Source organism: Perognathus longimembris, chromosome 9, assembly GCF_023159225.1.
Source record: "Perognathus longimembris pacificus isolate PPM17 chromosome 9, ASM2315922v1, whole genome shotgun sequence".
In the NCBI taxonomy this organism is placed as follows: Eukaryota; Metazoa; Chordata; class Mammalia; order Rodentia; family Heteromyidae; genus Perognathus; species Perognathus longimembris.
The window spans coordinates 44,926,103-44,945,695 of NC_063169.1; the positions used below are offsets into that span (position 1 = coordinate 44,926,103).

The window sequence follows — 19,593 nt, forward strand, 5'->3', positions numbered from 1 at the left end:
GATATAAACAAAGACATACATACCTTAAACACTTATACTGAAGAATACTGAGATACACAGAGCTCGGGCATCTTTGTTATGCACAAATCCACTCATTTATTGTAGACACTAAAATCATATTTTTTCTTAGCCTTCATATACAACTTTAATTGATGAACATGGTCTTAAAAATGTTAGAAATCATGTAAGTAAAAGTTTGCGTTTTACCTCTTTCTTCACGTGTTTACCTTGTGGCTGATACTGATTGAATATCAGGAAATAATAGGTTTAAATTAATAAGATGAAATTACTTCACATAAAATTCCTCTAAAAACCAAAACCCAGAGTGATCTTCCTTTAATACGCTCATCTCTATACCTTCTTTAAGTGAACAAAATCTGTGGTAGTTGTAAATTCTAATGCTTTTGTCTTGAAATAAAATTTTAAATTAGATGACATGGAAGTAGTTATTTTGCTTTTAAAATCCACTTAAAATTTATATGTTCTCTTATGGGAAAAGTGAAATATTTCTGGAATTAGGAGACGGTTAAAATAGATTATTTCAGAAGGGTTTTGAGCAACACTTTCCTAATTCGTACCTCCCTATATCTCTTGTTCACTGTATATAGCTTTATATACATTTTTAAAAACTTTCACTTGTTTCAAGTATGATATAAGTATATTGTTTTGTGAATGGATAACTTCATATTATTTATTATTTTAGAATTGGTTGAATTTATGTTCAATTATATTCTTAGACTTACTAAGTACCACATAAAAGTTTGGAGCACAAAACATTTTCTATGAAAACATATTTGGACATAGGCATATGCTGCAGCTGACATATTGCAAACAAAGAAAAAAAAAGTAAGTAAAAGCAGTCTACAAAGACAAAATGGCTAGAGTGCAAGGAAGATGAATAGAGAGTCCCTAAGAGCAGATATGAATGCTAATTCATATCATTGACTTCACTTCTGTCTACATCAGACTCAGCAAAATGTAGAAATAATTCAAACATAATAAGAAGTGGCATCCTTTCTACTCTTTTTTTTCACATTTTTTGGGGAAGGGGGGCATTCTTTGGCAGTACTGACTATGAAACTCGTGAAAATAAGTTAGCACATGCATACCAAAGCCAGTGCTTGGTTTCAACATAGTTTCTACCTTTGGGCTTGTTGTCTACCCAGCTTTAGGCTGAAAGTAGCTGTTACACAGAAAATTTAGCAAATCTTAACTAGGGTTTTACAATGCAAACCCCAAAGGACGTTTTCTTGCTCTACCTAGTTATAGGAAACCCTTTAAAGACATTTTTTCCACAGTCATTCCCATCACTTCTGCTCTAATTATGAAATAATGAATGATGTTCAAAGTTTCTACTCCTCCCTTTTTGGGCTACCCATATTGTTTTCCTGACAGTCCAGTGTCAGTTCAGTCCACTCCAAAGATCATCTGAGTTCTTATCCCCTGTGGGTATCCAAACAAACAAAAAACAAAACAATAACAACAAAAAACAAAGACTAAAGGCTCACAAAAATTGTCACTGTAAAAAAAAAAAAACTGGAGCACTTTTCTATAGGGCACAAACCAGATACAAATGGGTATACTTGGGGTAAAGTAAAGTGATAGGCAGAGAATACAGTTTACACAGTTTGGAACAAAATCTTGGCTTCCTAGTTTTATAATTCTTTTTGTAAAGTCAGCTAAACTCATACTTTCATTGGTTTTATTAAAATTTTCAAATCTCCCTTCCCTTCCAGGATCTCAAGCTCACATCTGCTGTCATAAACTGCTGTTCACCTAAGATACTGCTCTTGATTAACTCCAAATCTCTCTAGCACTTTCTCTGCCCACTAACCTAGCCTTTTTTTTACAGATTCATGATCCCTGGAATGCTTGTCACCCTATTATTTCGTTTTCTGCCAATCAATTTCTGGCTGATTTTGGAATTAGCAGTCACAAAGGCGTATTTGCAGCTGATATACATAGATACCTCCTTTTTACTTTGAAAGGAAGATAAAGTATAATATCCATATAATTGGAAAGAAGGGTTATTAATCACACTACTTCCAACTGTGGCAAGGAAGACTGTGAGAGCACCATAATGATGAGCTAAGCATAAGGTTTGCAGCAGCACTTTCCTTTAGTACCAGATACTGCATTTGAGAAGCATACTGGTATGTATTGTTTTAACAAAACCAAAGATGTTTTAAAAATCATATTTGTAAAGTAGATTAAATGTGTGTGGGGAGAGTAAGGAGGAGACCAACCAAGAAGATGGTGTTATTCACATTACAAAAGAATTAATTGCATTTCCCAAAAAATGTTTGACTAGAGCCACATGGATTAGTAAGTATGTTCACATGATTTCAGTCTTTTGGCTGTGGAACAAACCTGGGAGGATATCTGAACAAGTTAAAAGCACTTCCTAAGATGTGCAGTTAATTCCCAAAGAACAATGGAAATCTTTCCGTACCTAAATTGAAAATAGTCTTCAGTGTGCTCTGAGCGATTTACACTGTGGTAATAGGTGTCTGAAGGCTCAGATCCCTTTCCCTCACAGTTCATCAGTGGCAAAGAATGATGTGATTGCTTAACTGTGTCTTCCATAGATGGGAGAAGTGGACATGTTAGATAAATTATGCATAAATTATACTTCACTTCCTGTAAGCAGCAGAATGAAAAAAAAAGATTATTTTTACAAAGAACTATACATAAATAGTGCTGTAATGTAAAATATCTATTCAGTAAGTAAAGTAACTGTGTTTGTTGAAATACCTCTTAAAATTCCAAATAGCTCATTGGAAAAATAAGCCCTTCATCTCTCTATGTGCTAGCCACATCCTTGGAATCAATATTTCTAAATTTAATATAAACCTCTCCAACCAAAATTGCTGGGTTTTGTTTGTCTTTCTTTCCTGTACCTTATTTCTTTTACTTCCGACATGCTTTTGAATTCATGGCAAGTTGGCTGTTAATTGTGTTTAGGAGACTAGCAGAGGATATTGCTAAACATGTAAATAAACTTACTGTTTCCCACAGCCATTAGAAGTAATTTAGAAACTATATAGAAATCAGAAGGGAAGTAATAGAAGACTGAAAAAGTTCCGGTATTGAATGCAAGGCTTGTAGCTAGTTGTCAAGTTTGTCCTTTTATATCAATATCCTACTAAGGAAGAAAACAACAACTGTACTTCCTAAATTCATTACTCAACATAGAATATTTTGGGAATTTTGTAAATAAAACGTGTGCTTTCAAATGTTCCAATAGTTCCCCGTTAACTATTTGTATTTGCCATTATCTTGCTAAGACTTGCCTGGGAATACCAGTGATGAAGAAATTTTCCAAATTTGGAATCCTTAAATCACATCAAGTTGATTTGAACTTGTGGGTATTTCTTTGGGTGTTGTGATTGTATGTGATGCATATGTATAACTAACCTTACTAGTTATGTTGTTCTTACTTTGAAGTCTCCTTACATTTGAAACATTTATTTACAATGATTATATTGTTGAAGATTGAGGTCCCGCTATTCACAGCACATAGGGTACTGCTATTAAGAATTTAAGGGTGAAATTTGTGTGGTAAGTTTGTGGCATTTTAAAGGGATGAATGGGAAAATTATGTTATCAATTACTCACCTACTTCTATATTCATAAGTAAATACAGTTGCCATGGAGATGTCTGTGTTACACTTATTTAAATGGAAAGATTGAAACAGGCTTTTTAAGGAACAAATGCTTTTGTTCATTGGTTTCATGGTGAAAATGATTTATCCATTTTAATTTTAAGTTATTGATGTTTTTTGGTAAAAAAGAATATCCATTCATGATAAAAACCTTAAATAAGCTAAATAGAATTATGTTTAGATTCAAAATAATATATGATCCACATATAACCAACATTGGTCTAAATGGAAAAAAGAAAATTTGAAACATTTTCTATAAAGTCAGGAACAAGACAAGGGTGGTTAGTCTTTCCACTCTTCTTCAACAGAGTGATTTAAATATTGGCCAGAGAAAGAAAATCAATTAAAATGATACATAGAGAAATTTTTAAATTATCCCTATTTGAAGATGTTGTGATCCTGTATTTAAAATATCCCAAAGACTTCATCAAACATCTCTTAGATGGGATCAACACTTTCATCAGAGTACACACTGAGAAAGAAACCACAATAACCAAAACAACAACAACAACAAAACAACTTAGGGAGGTAAAAAGTCTGTATGGAAAGAGCTCTCAGACACATAGATTAACCAAATTAATTTTTTTAAGGCTGTACTACCAAAATCAACCTTTGGACAATGCAATCCTCATATAAGTTCAAATGTCATTCTTTACACACATGATAAAAATCATTTGTAACATTCCCTTGGAAATGCAAAAAACCCTAAACTAGTCAAGGTGAGCAAAGAGAGCAATGGTGAAGATATTATATCATTTGATTTCAAATATTACACAGTCATACATATATATATAATGAAAGGTATAATAAAATCTCTTTGCATAATTCAAATATATCAAAATAAACTGATGATTAAAATATCGAGCATCAATTTCACGTATATATAATTTTTAAATAGATTGCTTTTGCTTAATTCTTTTAGTAATATATGGGAGCAGAAATGGACATTTGTCTAAAGAAGTGATTTTCATTGCTAATAGAATAGCAAATTCCCACTTGAATTTTAGAAGTTACCATTAAATGATATACTTCTGGAAATTATGTTCCTTAGGCCTGAGGGAGGGCTTTAGTGTGGTTTTCAAATTTTTCACCCACAATGATAGTGCTTTTTCTTTCTCTTTTTATTGATCCCTTTGATGTCCTGAGTTGCTCCAAAACACATTGAATCTGGTCAGAGAAGGTGACTCTAAAACAAAAATGGCATCAATGATTTTTCTAAGCTTGAAGATTCATTTCCCCTCCAGGAGGCAAGATAAAGCCCATTACTAAATAATGAATCTGTGGAACTCTGCTATAAGTGCCATGGACCTATTCTGTAGGCACTATATTTCCACACCTAATAGCAAGTGCTGTGGATCTGGAACTTAAAAACTAAGCCATCTGATTCCTAGTTCAATACCACACTTCAGTTTTCTTCTCAGAGGAAAAGAAAAAATACTCCCTGAATGAAGAACTGTCAGTGGATAAACACTTTTTCTTCCCATCTCTCATAATGTTTAATGTTTTTGCAACTTCAGTACATGGCTCAGGGGAGATAGATGGATAGATACACAAACAGACAGACAGACAGATAGTTGGAAGATAGGTAGATGGATTGTGAGTGTGTGTGTGTGTGTGCGTGTGTGTATTCTAGTTCTCTTGTTGTTATTATACTTTTCTTTTTATTAGGTAGTTACTTTTTGTTAGGTAGTTATACAAAGAGGTCACCATTGACCTCTGAATATGACCTCTGACCATTGAATATGCCATCTTTTTTTTTTTAATTTTCATTGTCAAACTGATGTACAAAGGGGTTAGAGTTGCATACGTTCGGCATTGGATACATTTCTTGTAGTTTACCTCCTCGCTCATTTCCCCCTCCCCCCTCCCCCTTGCCCTCTCCCCCTATGAGTTGTACAGTTGATTTACACCAAAGAGTTTTGCAAGTATTGCTTTTGTAGTCGTTTGTCTTTTTATCCTGTGCCTCTTGATTTTGGGATTCCCTTTCAGTTTCCTAGTTCTAATACCAGTATACATGGTTTCCAATGTACTCAGATAAGATACAGTGATAGGGCAGGTACAAACACAGGAAGCGGTACAAGAGGATCATCAACAATAGAAGCTACGGTTTCACATCGCATGTTGAAATAATTACAACAGTAATATAACAGTTGTTTCCATAACATGGAGTTCATTTCAATTAGCATCATCTTATGTGTCCATACGGATATAGCTATTGGGCTCTTGTGATCCTCTGCTGTGACTAGCCTAAACCTGTGCTCATTATTCCATATGAGGGTGACCATAGAGTCCATGCTTCTTTGGGTCTGGCTCACTTCACTTAGTATAATTTTTTCCAAGTCCTTCCATTTCCTTATGAATGGGACAATGTCATTCTTTCTGATAGAGGCATAAAATTCCATTGTGTATATGTACCACATTTTCCTGATCCATTCGTATACTGAGGGGCATCTGGGTTGGTTCCATATTCTAGCTATGAAAAATTGTACTGCAATGAACATTGTTGTGCTGGTGGCTTTAGTGTGTTCTTGTTTGTGGTCTTTGGGTAGATGCCCAAAAGTGGGGCTGCTGGGTCATAGGGTAGCTCTATGTTTAGCCTTCTGAGGAATCTCAATATCGCTTTCCAGAGTGGCTGAACCTATATAATGCATCTTGATTAATGTCACTCCTTGCTTCATTCTCCCCCATCCCTTGAAATCCTACCTCTCCCTTTTATTTTCCTAGTTTCATAGAATACATATTGAATGTTATGACTACATTCTCCCTCGCCCTTCTTATCTTCATATGTTTATCAACCTCTCCTTGTCCTCGCCTCCTCACATCTCAAGTACCAAGTATTCATTTTGATAGACTGTAAGTTCAATTTCCTAATGAGTTATATCATTTGAATTCTTCCCTGCATAAACCATACTTCAGTTAATACATTGGCATATATGCATGCAGCCTTGTATGTATTTACTTGCATATTTTTAAATGAGATCTAACATCCATATATGAGAGAAAACATGCATCCTTTGTCTCAGATGGTTTCCAATAGCTACACCACCCTTCTTGTTTTAAGTAACCATAAGTTAAATAATTATGTACCTTTTTGTAACATTTGGATAGTGTATATAAATATTCAAAAATGTAGGAAAAAACCAACAATTCATGTAAACAGTGAGTTTCACAAATGTTACTGAATTAAGGGAATAGTAAATAGAATCTCAAAAGAACATTTCTTCTCACCATTGAGTCATCTATCTGTCTGGTTATCTATCTACCTACCTATCTGTATGAATAGTATGTGGTCTTGATCTTGCCCCTTTGTTCTCCTATAAATCCCTTTTCACCCATTTCATAAATATGTGTATATATGTATACATGTGCATATATACATACATAATAAGCAAAATTCTACAGGCTAATTTCTTCAACTGGATTTATAGTGGAAAATATTATTGTTACTGAATAGTAAAAATGTATTGTTACTTCAGAAATAAGCACAAGTGTAACTTCTGATTTAATTTCTAATCCTATGATAATAGTAAACTCACTTGAGCAATATCTTTGTAGTATGTAAGGCCCCATGTATCATCTACAAATGACAATCAAGTATTGACTTAAAAGAAATGATCAAACAATTAGATATTTAGTTTCTTATTTTATTTTGCTTTACTACTGAAGAGTGCCCTTGTGAAATGGTGAGTAATTCTGTGAATACATGACTGGTCAGAGTGCAAGAATTTAAGCAGCCTCTGAAGTCAAATTAAATGTAAGGGTTTTGTTGGGGAAATTTGCTTTTAATATTCTCTAGTACTCCCTACATGCAAATTCAGAACTACAAGGTAAAAATATTCACAGTCTGGGAATCACAATCTCTAAATCTTATACCCAGTTGTATAATAAACTATTTTGTAATTATGAACTAGATGAGGTAATGTTAAAGACGTTGCCTTGAGAGACAATAAAGGTAGTGTTATTTATTTTCTCTTTAGTTCAGTTTCTTCCCCTGCTCATTGGGAATGTGATAATCTTTCAGGCTAACTCAGTGATGTGAAAAAATGAACTAAATTCTACAAAGTTTACTTACTCCCCAGATAGTGCTGTGATTCATAAAGCCAGTGTGATACCATTTAGTCTTCTGCACCACTACTCCACAAATCCCTTTTCAACCATTATCATCAGCATGCAATATCTACTTCTCTATGTGATGTTTGAAGACCTTCCTTGCCCACTAAGCACATCACATTATCTACAGAAATATGTGGGAACATCACAGGGAAAAAATAGTAATAATTTAATAGGGCAGCAAAATTATAGACTGCATCCAATAACCAATAATTAGGTCTTTTTCTTTAAAGTTTTTCTATTATCTTTATTTTTAAAAAGGACTTTCCATTTAACAAAGCAGTTCATGCATACAATGCACCTTGATCAATGTTACCCCTTTCACTCTCCTACCCACCTCTTCCCTCACTTTTCTTCATTTTGTAGGATATGCATTGAATCCTTGACTACATTCCCTTCTCTTTACCTCTTCATTTGTCTACTGCATTCCCCTTTAACCCATTCCTTTCAAGTACCCATTTCCTGGTGTTTATTGTGTTGAACTTTACCTTTGTATTTGACTTCTCCTTTGAGTCTATATATTTCAGTTAATATGTTTGTATAAACTTACATACCACCCAACATACTTACTTATAAGTTTATAAGCTAAATCTAGCTTACTGTGATTATTCAGAGGAAAAAGAGGAAATGTAGTAAAAATTCATTGTATAACCACAAAATTAAGACAAATAAAGAAAGGGGTATGTTGAAAAAGGTATGGCATTGATCATGACACACTGTATTCATAAACTGCTTTGTTAGATGGCAACATTTTTATACAACTACTTTAAGATAATAAGAATATTTTAAAAATCTAGTTTCCACATATAATGGAAAACACACATCCTTTGTTTCTCTGGGCCTGGCTTACATAATTTTTTCCAGGTCTTTCAGTTTTTTACAAATGATACAATATAATCCCTTGTAATGGAGGAGTAAAATTCCATGTATATTTTCATAATAGTAGAAGTTGTAAGTTGAAATTGTATGTAAAGAGTATTATGCAAATAAGCTTCCAATGATCCCATTTCTTATGTTTAGTTTATTAACCATAAAATTATCTAAGAAAAATAAATTATATTGAATCATATATTACTTCAGAAATAAGTAAAAAATTAAAATATACTAAAATAAAGTATTTTGTAAAAAGTATCATAAGTTGTTGGCCTTAAATAAAAAGGTGCATACTTTACCACTGTATGTTATGTATAGTATCATTTGGTTTTCGAATGCTTTTCTAGCTATGATCAATTACCATGATAATTCTTCGGTGGTGATTTCCTTCTCACTGGAACTTCTAAACACAGTGAAAGAATAATAATAGTAGGATGGATATGTTTGTATCTTAAAATATGAGCAGAAAAGTCTCAAAGGAAGGATATAAACATGATGTATACTGTCAGCTATAATGGGAAGGATAATTTATTTTTTAGCATGTTATACTTGAGTGGAAAGGAACAAAAATATGTGCAAACATACTTAAGCTAAGTAGTGCTTACATAGTAGAAAAAAACCATCTGTAATGTTCTTTCTGTACCTTTTGCTTTTATCAATTTTCTGAGTAGGAATACAAATTATATTCTCAACCCACTCATTCTTTTCAAAATAGGGTATAATATCGCTAGTTCTCATTATTCTTTTCCTTTCCTCTCCTCACAGCATCATAGCTATATTTATCTTGACTATGCTATTTGCTTTTCTCTGACGTTCATCTCAAATGCCATCTGTTTTCTTAAACTCCTCTCAAGCACTGATCCTGATAACCTAAACCATACTTCACATACATAGTGTTATTATTTGAAGTTCGCAGCTAACTTATGGGAATATTTTTTACTATACTGATCATGTTGTCACATGATCATTTGAATTAATGCATGCAAATTTTCCAAAATCATGGACTGAAGTCAAGAATGTTCTGGATTCAAGGATATATTGTGTTTCTTTATCTGCTATTATATCCTGAAATATTTTAGTTGCTATATTCTACTTTGTTGATTCTACTTTGTTGTTGTAATATCACATCTTAAATATTCTCAGATTATTGTCACAAAAATCTTAAACTTGATTTTTTTTTCTTTTTACTATCCTGTGTCTTCTGGTCATTTACCTTTATTTTATCTATCTCCTTTTCCACAAATTCATTGACTTCTTCATCACAGGATTATGTGTGAGTTCTGTTTTTATTCTTACTTTCAAAATACTAATATTGGGCTGGGAATATGGCCTAGTTGCAAGAGAGCTTGCCTCAAAATACTAATATTTATACCTGCTCTTCAAATTCATAAAGCAAGACAAAATAGAAAAGTCAGCCCGAGAATAACCACAGAATGCAACTTGGATAGGTAATTTTTGTTGTTGGTGGTGGTCATGTGGCTTAAACTCAAGGCCTGGGTGCTGTGTCTGAGCTTTTCTGCTCAAGGCTACCACTGTAACACTCCCAATTTCCTGATGCTTAATTAGAGGTAAGAGTCTCATAGACTTTCTTGCCCAGCTGTGTTTGAACCATGATCCCCCCATCTAAGCCTCCTGAGTAGCTTGGATTACAGGCATGAGCCACCACTACCTGACTGCATAGGTGATTTTTGAGCTAAGAACTGGCTACAGTGAGGACTGAGTACACAGAGGAGGAAGATTTTTAGGTAGGAGATTGGTAAAGGCAGGTACCTCTGCCCAAGGGCATATCAGGAATCTGACAGGGTATAAGCAAGTCAGCAGTTGGTAAATCTAGGTCACATTACCAAAAGTAAAACAGTCTAATTCTTCTTACTTCCCTCTTCCTGTTCTTTATTTAATTTCTCTTTTAAAAAAAAATACTCCTTTTCTTTCAGAATCTAATCGTTCTCCACTTCCATTTCTCACATTCACATTAGCCTTTGACTTACTTTCATCATTTTTATCACCCCTTTTTGCACTTTTCTTTTGTCTTCCTGAAAAGCCTAACACTGATCATAAGCTGCCCATCTCTCTCTAGAAATCACCATTCTGCCCTTTCTCCTTCACTATCAAATGAACATAATCACCATTTCTTTAGAATTCTGACATCTTTCTACTCCACTTTGCCATCTTTCCTCCCATGTTGATAAACATATTTCTATATTACTAAGTTTAGAGAGGCATTAGTCATTTTCTGTCATTTATCAATGTTTTTCAAAGCATCTTTAGAAAACCATTCTTAGTTTTAAGTTTTCCTTATCAATCTATTATATTATAGAACCTATTTATCAAAATCCTTTTGATGCTAAGGCTTTTGAAGTGAACAATGCTTGCCAGAAGTTGTCATGAGTCTTTGTCATCACTCTTCTTTCTGTACTGATTAGTTTGGATAAATTTTGCTACTCCTTCAATGTAAAAAGACTAGAATAACACTAACAAATAATATTACTTTCATATAACATTATTTTGCCACACTTTATAACATGAATTTTCCATATAACTGTTTATACCGTGCTCCACAACAGCAAAGTAAGCAGAATTAACACAGAGAGCTCTGCCAACATCACTGCAAATATTAGATCATATAAGTTACAAATGTAAAATCCTTAAAAGCTGCATTTAAACATATCTCCATGCATATTTGCCTAAGATTATAGTCTATTCTTTTATTTTCTTTCTGTGACACATTACTTTTTTCTTTTGTATTGCATCTGTTTACAGATGTTAATCTCCAGAGCAGCACAATTATTCTTGGTACAAAGGCAGTTAGTTACTTGGCTTTGCTTCCCTAAACCCAGTTGGAAGCTCTGATGAAAGATAGTTTGCTTGTCAGCATTGTTTCCTAAATCCAAAGAGAAAGGAACTTCTCAGAAACTGAGCAAAAAGCACTACCTGTGCCTCTTATTCGGATCTTTCCATGCTAGGTTTGGCAGAGGTCACAGTCTTTCATCACGTGCCTCATGGACAGAACTGGGAGGCAGCAGTTGCACTTTTAGGTACCATGGTACCACTGTAGTCTGCAGACTGCTATATTGAAAAATAAACAAACAATATATTTTTAGGATACCACCTGCAGCAAGCAGCTGTACCAAGCAGAGCAGAACTACGAAGGATATGATTTGTCCCATTTAACATGAAGCCTGAGGTTTGAGAAGAGAGGGAGGAGAAGGTTCTATGTAAACAACCCACACATTGCAATTTAAATTGAAGCTGATTTTCTTTCCTTTTTAGATTGGAATTGAGGTATCATTATATCGCTCTTCTTTTCCTACCCTGCCACCTCTGCTTGAAAACAATTCTATTATTGGGGTTATGACTGGTAACTGGGGAAAGTTATTTTTCTTTACTAGTAAGCTTCCTTTCTCATTCAAGGGCAATTTTCTCTCATAACAACCCATACTTAAATGCCAACATCTGCTATGTCTAAATAGTATATAAAATGATGTCTGGTACTTACATGATGCCAATGACATGGATAGAGAAACGCATACACTTTTCTTACATAGGATATTCTTCTTATCTATAGCTGTCATCTATTTCCGTGTTCTTTAAGATCTGTATGCCTCTCTAAGTATGCCATAGAAGTTTAATTACTCTAAAAGCTAAACTTTTAAGTCCTACTCTAACTCACAGTCTGTTCTTGTACTAACCTGTACCTTTCCAGGCATAAAAGTTATGCAATGCATTGTGATAAAACTTCCACCATATCTATATTGTCTGAATATATAGAATTTGGAGGCTGATGTGAGGGATATTTTAAGCACCTGTTTTCTCCTCCTAGATTTAAAAACTCTTCATTCTCTTAATGGCTATTGATTCTAGCCTCAGAAACCAAAGTCACCATTTCATTTTAAGTTCTTAGGTGAACTTGGATAAATATAATTAAATTATACATGACTCTGGAGGCAATCCAGTTAGTTATAAATTGAGGTCATTCAAGTGCAGAAAGGGACAGTTAGTTTTAATTTTAAAGTAAATACTAATGTAAATACTATTGAGTGATTTTGTGGAGTTTTTTTTACAATCTTTTTAAATATAACTATGTATTCTAAATTTTTATGGAGTACATTAGACTGCCATTCTTAACTCTTCTTCTAGTTTCTTATGTTGTCTGGGTGTGTGTGTCTGTGTCTGTCTGTGTATGTGTACACCAGTCCTGGGGCTTGAACTGAGAGCCTGGGTGCTGTCCCTAAAGATTTTGCCCAAGGCTAGTGTTCTACCATTTGAGACATAGCTCCACTTTCAGCTATTTTATGGTTAATCAGATATGAGTCTCACAGACTTTCCTGCTTGAGCTGTCTTCAAGTCACAATCCTTAGACCTCAGCCTCTTAAGTAACTAGGGTTACAGAGGTGAGCCCCTAGAGCCTGGCTAGACCCTTTTTTTGAAGGAATAAATTTTATTGACCATATTTTGTGCCTCATTAAAACCCACTCATATTACTTATAGATTTTACTGAAAGACTCATAGAAGTGAAATGAAAGAATCACAAGTCTGCAATGATGCACGTCTCTAGCTAATAGAGGAAATCAAATCCTGTGAGCTAGGAAGTCAAGTTGCCTCTATTATCTTTGCCTTCATTTAAGTTGATGCTTTGGAGGAATAGCAGGCATAACATAGGCTCCTACCAAAGACATCTCTTGCACCTTTATAACATAAACTAGCATTTTCTGTAAAAATCTCCTCTATGTCTGCTTCTGAGTCCTTGTCAATCAATCAAGTTTCTGCTTTAAAATTTAGGACAGTGTTTTAAACTCTATATGTTTGCAACTTTGGAAGAAGGAAAAGAAATAACTTTAGTTTCAAACCTAAGAGAATATTTAGTCAGAGCACTCTGTAATTCATGAAAAGCAGAGTAAAGATTTCTGCTAAGCACTTACAGTATACTAACTGTTCCTTAAGACACTGGTGTCTCACGTGCTTTTTTGCACTCTATTCATTTTTCTTCCTCTTTGTTGCCTTGCCTGAAAGAGTTCATTTCCTATGACTTGTCTTCAAGTTCACTGATTCTTCTGCCTGTTCATGTTTGTTGTTGAAGATTTTTAGTGAACCTTTTACATTGTCATTGTACTTTTCAGTTCTAAAATTTGTTGTTTTATTCATATGCACGTGTGTATGTGTGTGTGTGTGTGTGTGTGTACACACCTGTGCTTGTGTTACTGGGAATTGAACTCAGAATCTTGTCCTCTCGCTTAGCTTTATTGCTCAAGGCCAAAGCTCTATGATTTCAGCTACAGTTCCAGTTTGGCTGTTTTCTGGCTATCAGATTTGTCTGCCTGGACTGGTGTGAGCCATCAGAGCTGGTCTCTTGTTTTAGATTTTCATCTCTTTCTTAATAATTTTACTTTTGTTCATGTATCCTTTCCCTGAGCTATGGAGCATCATTTCATTGGGGTGAACTTCTGTAGATTTATTTTGTTTCTGTGCCTTGGAGTCCCTTATGGCTTCTCATAGACATTCACCTTAGAAAAATAGCAAAAAAAACATGAGCATCATGAAGCCATTCACTTTGCACAGTGAAAGATTTTTCACCCATCAGCTTAGCTAGAGATTCTGTGGGTTCTTTATTTTTATTTTTTGACTTCTCAGTACTTTTCTGTGGGTCCAATTTATTTGTACATTGCTTTTAAATTCCCAATCATAGGAATCAACCGGTTGCTTTAATCAAGATATTGTATTCTCTTGTTCTGTTTGTGTATTTTCTTGGCACTGCAGGTGGTCTGGCACTACCACCAACTGTCCCAGTCTCTACTACTCAGTAGGACCTCCACGTTTCTTGAATGTGCCAGGGCTCATCAGCACTTCAATACAGGGAAGACAGAGCCAGTGCCTTGGGTAGAACTCATCCACCAAATTATTGGACACACACTCTAGTTCTTTCCCTCTCCCAGGCAAAGCTGAACATTGGAAGCTTTCTCTCACTCTTCTGTCTTGGGTCCAAAGAAACACCTTTGGGCGACTAAGTTCATACCATTCTAAAGCCTTGAGATCATAACCAAATGCTGGAGCTAAGAAGCAATTTTCAGTAGTCCACAATCTGGTGTCCTTTCCTGTCAGTGCTTCAATTCAGACAAGTCAAATAGTAGTCCTTAGAGACCTCCCAAAAGTCTGAATATTGAACATGAATTTCAGCCTTTTCTTTCCCTCCCCAAAGAGAATTCAAGACCTGGGAGATGTTTTTTAATGCTTTGAATTTTTTTTATTGGCTCTGGGGTACCCACCTTTGCTTTGATCTGAGGAGCAAAAGTGTCTTTGCTGATTTATTGATTTCTCACAATGATTCCATGTATTGCTGTTAAATGATTGTCTCATGAGGGTAAGAGGGCCTGGGTCTTTATATTTCACCAGCTGGATGATGCCACTCCTCCTAATTCAATAGATTTTGGGTGGGCGAATTAAAGAAAATAAAGTATTCAGTTCTCTCCCAGAATAAGTATTCATTGTTGTTATGTCTAATATGTTACAGGAAGCAGACAAGTTTTTTGGAATAAGTGGAAATATGACACGTGCGATTTTTCACAAGAGAGTTAAGAGATTCAGAAGTGTTGATAGAGGAATCTTAAATTTAGGCAAAATGCCTAGATGTGATTTACCCAATAATAGAAACTACCATGAGCTCTTAAATATAGAAGGAAGCAAGAAATGTCATTGTTTATTCATTATTCACCATCATTATTCATTATTCTGAGCCACCAAGTTTTTCTTCCTATTGTCTCATTTTATTTTCTATATGGTGATAATAAGCAATTGTTCCTATACTGATAAGAGACTATGAACCAAAATTGGATCTTTATTTAATTATGGGAATATAAAAAAGAATGAATCAATGATAATGTTCACTATTCACAGAATGTGTTTCTCCTTTTAAAAAGTACTGCAGCCCTTCCAGTTTTATAAAAGGAAAAGCAGATTCTATACCAATTTATGTGAGCTGATCAGACTCAAAGACACTATCAATATATATCAGAGAATGGAATTTCATCCTTGTAATAGCAAATAATTATTTGAAGCTTTTTGGCACTCTTCCAATACAGAGCATCCACACAATAAATTGTTCACTTCAGAATAAATATTTCACATTCATCTTTAGTGGCCACATAACATACTGGCCATAAATGTCAGAATTCCTACCACTCTTTTTTTCTTATTTATTGTCAAAATGATGTACAGAGAGGTTACAGTTTCATATGTTAGGCATTGGATACATTTCTTGTACTGTTTGTTACCTCCTCCCTCATTCCCCCCTCCCCCCTCCCCCTATCGCTCTCCCCCCCATGAACAACTTTCAGTTGGTTTACACCAAATAGTTTTGCAAGTATTGCTTTTGTAGTCGTTTGTCTTTTTATACTGTGTCTCTTGATTTTGGTATTCTCTTTCACTTTCCTAGTTCTAATACCAGTATATACAGTATCCAGTGTACTCAGATAAGATACAGTCTTGATTTTACTTGTTACTGGTGATTAGCTATCAAGTGGCTCTCCCTGAAACAACACATAAAGTAAAATTGGTTTACTAATTCGAATATTGAATAAATGCATACAAAAATCATCCATAGAAATAGGCAAGGGAATTACACGATAGACAAGGATTTTGAAAATCCTTTTTGCTTTCACTTAGCACTGTCATTGGAAGAAGAAATTAAGATTTAACCCAAAAAAATTCTTAACCATTATAAATAATTCTATACTGACAAAAAGCTCTAAATTAGTTTTAAAGTAATTACCTTTTCTCTTAAAAGTGTACTAAGAATCTATTGTTATTCATTTGTTTATTTATTTTGTCAGTGAGATTTTGAATTCAGGACTTTACACTTTCCCTTCCTAACAATTGAGCCATACCTCCAGCCTGGCTTTTTGCTAACTGTTTTGAATATTGAGTGTTGAATACATTTTTTTGTGCCTGGGTTCGTTCAAACAACTATACTCTGAATGTCTATTTCCTGAGTAGCTAGCATTACAGGCATGAACTACTAGAGCTCAGTAAATTAATAATCTCAATAAAATAAAGAATGCATATTAACAAACAATGATAGTCAAAGTATGCTTTCACTTTGTACTTCTTATTAAAATATAAGCAAAGTCATTCCCTGGTCAGAACTATTAGCATGATCTCCTGTGTACATACTTCCACTCCTTACCTAGAATATCCAAATGTTCCCATTTACGTCTACAATTTCTTTTCCATAAAACATACAAAATTATCTCTTGAAAAAAGTTGTGACTTCTGCTTATAAAACCAAAAATATAAAACTCATGTTGACTGTAGCCAAAGTGAAAGGTGAACAAGATTTGCTCTTACAAATTTGAAGTTTAAATTTATACTCAAGCCTCTCTTATCCTCTAATTCAAATGCTCACTTGTCATTTATTTATTTATTTATTTATTTATTTATTTATTTATTTATATTGTAAAGGCGATGAACAGGGGTGTTACAGTTACATAAGTGAAGTAATGAGTATATTTCGTCTTAAACACTGTTACTTCCTCCCTCATTTCCTCCTGATTGCCATTCCCCACTCCCCTCCCTCACCAATATAGTGTCTACTGAGTGTCATTGTTGCATGAGTTCATCCTTTGTCCTGTTTCTGTGGTCCTGTTTCCCTTCAATGGATCAGGTAAGCTGATATACACGACAAAGGGTACAGAGAATTAAAACAGAAAAAAATAAAAATAACTGCATACAAGCCATAATAAGAACCTCGTATTTCCAATTCTTGAAGTTCATTTTGATAGGCTTCATTATATATGTTCCTGTGCACTAAGAGATTGGGCTATTGTGACCCCCTGCTAAGAATATCATAGACAAAATCTCTTATCTCCCTCCATCCAAATGAAACAATGGATAGATCATTATTATGGGCCTGAAAAAGTAGTCTGCTACTTGAAATTGATTAATATGTAGTAAATATTTGTTTTAATATACAGAATACTATCAGCTACCTATCACATTGGAAAAAATAAGCTATGTTGGAAGGGGTGACACTAATCAAAAAGCAATGTCTTCCTACATTGACAGGTTGGCCTGGCACTGATGGCTCATACCTGTAATAAAAGTTGTTTAGGAGACTGAGATCTAAGGACCAAGGTTTGAAGACAGCCAGGACAGATCAATCTTTTATTAGCTAGCAAAAAGTTGTAAGGGGAGGTGTGGCTCAGTAATAAAACTCCAGCTAGATCAAAATTGTGAATCAAGAGCTTGAAGCCTCAAGTACCAAAGGCTCAGGTCCCAGGACAAGAAAACAAATTATGTGTTGAATTTAATTAAAGATAATTTTTAAAAGAAATGCATAATTTATTATCTCTCACAGAGGTGAACCATCTTGATATCAGTGTAGGACTCCTGAATGAACAAAAGCCATTAGAACAGAGAAAAGTAAATTTTGATAGACTTGAGTTGCCACTGTGGAAAAGGAGATGATGTTTTTGACAATGGGAGAATGTTTCCAAGAATCCTTCTAAAGCATTCCCTAAGATTCACTACCTTTTGCTTATTACAAGATTAACAGGCAACACCAGTATCAACCGCTTTGAAATTCCTGCCATCAAATATTTTTCATATGCTCTAATATGAAAGTCATCACGTATTAAGATGAGAATAATAGTAGGCTTGCATCTTGTCATTATTTTGAAGCTTAAATACATAAAGCCATTTTGACTAATAGAAAGTTTCTGGAAAATGTCCATGCTGGTCATCTTGTAATTCCTTCCTTTTTAATCTTTCCACCAAGTTCCTTTTCCCCAGACTAAAAGCTCTTCATTGTATCAACTATAGCTGAGATCTGGTATTGGCCTTCATGATGTTAGAGTCCGCAATTTTAAAATAATGGCTTAATCCAAAAATAAACACAACTCTTCAAGTGTGAAGCAACGAATGGCTTTCTAGTTTGCTGATCTTAGAAAATCCTGTCTTCTTTGAGCCAAGCAGCAGTTTGATTACTTAATTGCAAAGAAATGGGAAGCCCATAACACCAAGAAAAGACAGGCTACGATTTGACACATTCATTGTTTGGTTTTCACTAAGAGAACATTTGCACCTTGGTGGTGAAGTGACCCAAAGATGATAGTGGTTAAAGCAGAAGCAGGAAGGTCACAGCCTCAGACACTGTCCAGCTTGTTTGCTCAGATTGCAACCCAGAAAAGGGAAACCTGCCCAACCTTTGATAACTTTTTCTGGTATAAACCTGCAAGCACACACTGCAATTTGATTATAAGTTTTTTGTTCTTTTTATTTGCTGTTTTGTTTCTGTAATTTATTTATTAATTAAAGAAAAGGTTTTTTTTGACAAGTGTTGTGCAAAAAGGGTACAGTTACATAGTAGGGCAGTGTGTACATTACTTGTGATATCTTACATCCTGTTTTTCTTTCCCTTCCCTAGATGGGTAGACATATATACAATATACAGTGTACCAAGAACATATACAATAGCCACGTGGCCTATGCCGAAGAAAATTCGCCTAGGGCTTTAAATCTAATGTCGACAATAAACAATATGTCCACAATAGTCTTACATGAACGTACATACATAGCTTTTGAGCTATTGTGATCCACTGAGAGGTCAATTTTTGGCCTTTATATGTTGAGTAGTTGTTTGGTTTTAGTTATGTATGGTCGCTGACCCAAACCTGTGGGAAATACCATTTGACAAGAAGTTTTTGGTTTCACAGACCTGGTCTCTACTGTCTCCCCCTCCCCCACCTTAACAGTCATATATCAGGGAGGTCATGCCCCTTTGTTTTCTGTGTTCTAGGCTTGTCTCGCTCAACAGTATTTGTTCAAGTTCTGACCATTTCCCTGCAAATAACAATATTTCAATATTTCACAATTTCTAACTGCTATGTAGTATTCCATTGTGTATAGGTACCATGTTTTTTGGATCCATTCATCTGTGGAGGGGCATCTGGGTTGT

General features: G+C 34.6%; 1 protein-coding gene across 1 annotated transcript in view; it reads left to right on the top strand.

Annotated features, from left to right (window-relative positions):
* The window catches only part of Nkain2 (sodium/potassium transporting ATPase interacting 2), a 922,696-nt gene that overhangs the window by 753,456 nt on the left and 149,647 nt on the right, over window positions 1–19,593 (top strand). The gene's annotated exons all lie outside the window — the stretch shown is intronic.